Source organism: Spermophilus citellus (genome assembly GCF_964194105.1).
Source record: "Spermophilus citellus genome assembly, chromosome: X".
NCBI lineage: Eukaryota > Metazoa > Chordata > Mammalia > Rodentia > Sciuridae > Spermophilus > Spermophilus citellus.
Genome location: NC_138190.1, coordinates 65,410,153 through 65,412,170, shown reverse-complemented (window position 1 = coordinate 65,412,170; position 2,018 = coordinate 65,410,153). Strand labels below are relative to the sequence as shown.

General features: G+C 38.2%; 1 pseudogene across 1 annotated transcript; it reads right to left on the bottom strand.

Moving 5' to 3' along the window:
- Nucleotides 1-464: 464 nt before the first annotated feature.
- On the bottom strand, nucleotides 465-1,255 carry LOC308639428 (proteasome subunit alpha type-1-like; annotated as a pseudogene). The gene has a single exon. The product of its transcript is annotated as a proteasome subunit alpha type-1-like (transcript).
- Nucleotides 1,256-2,018: the final 763 nt, after the last annotated feature.

Here is a 2,018-nt window from a genome sequence, read left to right as displayed (position 1 = left end):
ATACGGTCTCCATAAATTGCTGAGGCTGGCTTCAAACTTGCAATCCTCCTGCTACAGCTCACTGAGCTGTTGGGATTACAGACATGTGCCACCATGCCTGGCTGAAATCTATCTTTCTCTCTCTCTCTCTCTCTCTCTCTCTCTCGTAGGTGTTTATTACTGTAAACTCTCCTCTTAGCTTTTGCTGTACCCCACAAATTTTGTCATGTTTTGTTTCCATTTGTTTCAAGACATTTTTATCCTCCCAACTCTGCTTTTTTGGTATTGGGGATTGAACCCAGGTCCTTGTGTATAAGCACTCTACCACTGAGCTACATCCTCAGCCCATTTCATTTTATTTTGAGATAAGATTCACTAAATTGTCCAGGCTGGCCTTGAACTTTTGAACTTCTTGTCTCAGCTTCCTGAGTACCAAGGTTAATGTCCCTTTTTTAGTGCTTCATTGACAATCCAGTATCATGTTTTTAAGTCTCCGTGAGTTTATGCAGATCTTGAAGTTCATCAGCCTTTTCTGCAATTTCATCAACAGTTTGTTCAGGCTGTGCCCTTCTCTGTGGTCTTTCTTCAAGACATTCTAGGAATAGAGATCCATCAGCATTATTATAGATTGTAAATTCCAAGTCTTTATCCACATTGGAAATATTCTTTTCAGTTAGTTACTGCTCTGGAGGAAGTGTCTCCATTCCAGTGATCATGTTTAACTAGTTCATTTAAATCGTACTCCATAAACTTAGACATATGTCTCTCCAAGTAAGTATGAGCTGATTGAGAATAGCCTCCAATGGACATAGCTCTGCAGTCCAAATAGTTAGCAGATGGACAGGTTTAGAAAGTGTGAGGGCATCATCATACCAGCAATAAGCAATAAGCAGCCCAACACAACAGGGTATCCAGCTATGGTTGGTGCATGGGTCTTGCTTTTAATTTGAGATACAAGGTAAGACACAAGAAGTGTTCTGTCAATTACAAATCTGGAATCCAAACACTTCTTGTACATGAATTATGGAACAGTCTAGCATCAACAATAAGCCCCACAATTGAGATACCAATATGTGTCAACATGGAAAAATTTTTTTTTCAGCAAGCTACAAGCTCTGACTGTGCCCTCTCCAATGCAACCAACACTGCATGGGTATTTTTTCAGACCAACTGTGGCCAAACCTTGTTTAACAGCTTCCATTGCATATTCAATTTGATGAATCCTGACCTGAGGGCTCCAAACAGTGATCTCATTGCCATATTGTTCATGAAACATAGCTACAGCCTGGACCTAGCTGAAAGCCTCCTGAACAATTTACAAATGAAGGAGTGTGGCTCCTAAGGAACCTCTCCAAGACTGACCTCCTTGTCTGTTTTTTTTTTAATATTTACTTTTTTAGTTGGACACAATATCATCTTTATTTTATTTATTTATTTTTATGTGGTGCTGAGGATTGAACCCAGGACCTTGCACGTGCTAGGCAAGCACTCTACCACTGAGCCACAACCCCAGCCCTCCTTTCCTGTTTTTAATAGAAATATTTGTGGCTTTTTTCCTACTGTATTATGAGTTCTTTATATTGTTGGAATATCAATCCCTTCTCAGGTCTATGGTTTTCAATTATTTTCTCACATTATTTAGATTACTTTTTCATTTTGTATATTGCTTCTTTTGCTATTCAAAAGCTTTTTGGAATAGTGTTGATCGCTTTACTTACCTATACTTTTGTGTCCAATTCCAACCGCTTACTGCTCATTTCATTTTTAGCATGCACATGTTGTTTTCCCAGCACCATTGATTAAACAGACTATTGATATACTGTGTATTCTTGGTGTATTTTTTAGATTAGTTGAACATACATGTGTGGGTTTGTTTGGGGGTTATTTTGTTCTATTGATCTCTATATGTCTCTTTTTATACCAAGATCATATTAGTTTGATAACTGTAGGCTTGTAACATAGTAGGGAATCAGGAAATGTGATGTCTCTAGATTCTTTCTTCTTCCTCAAGATTGATTTGGCTATTGGGAGTTTATGGT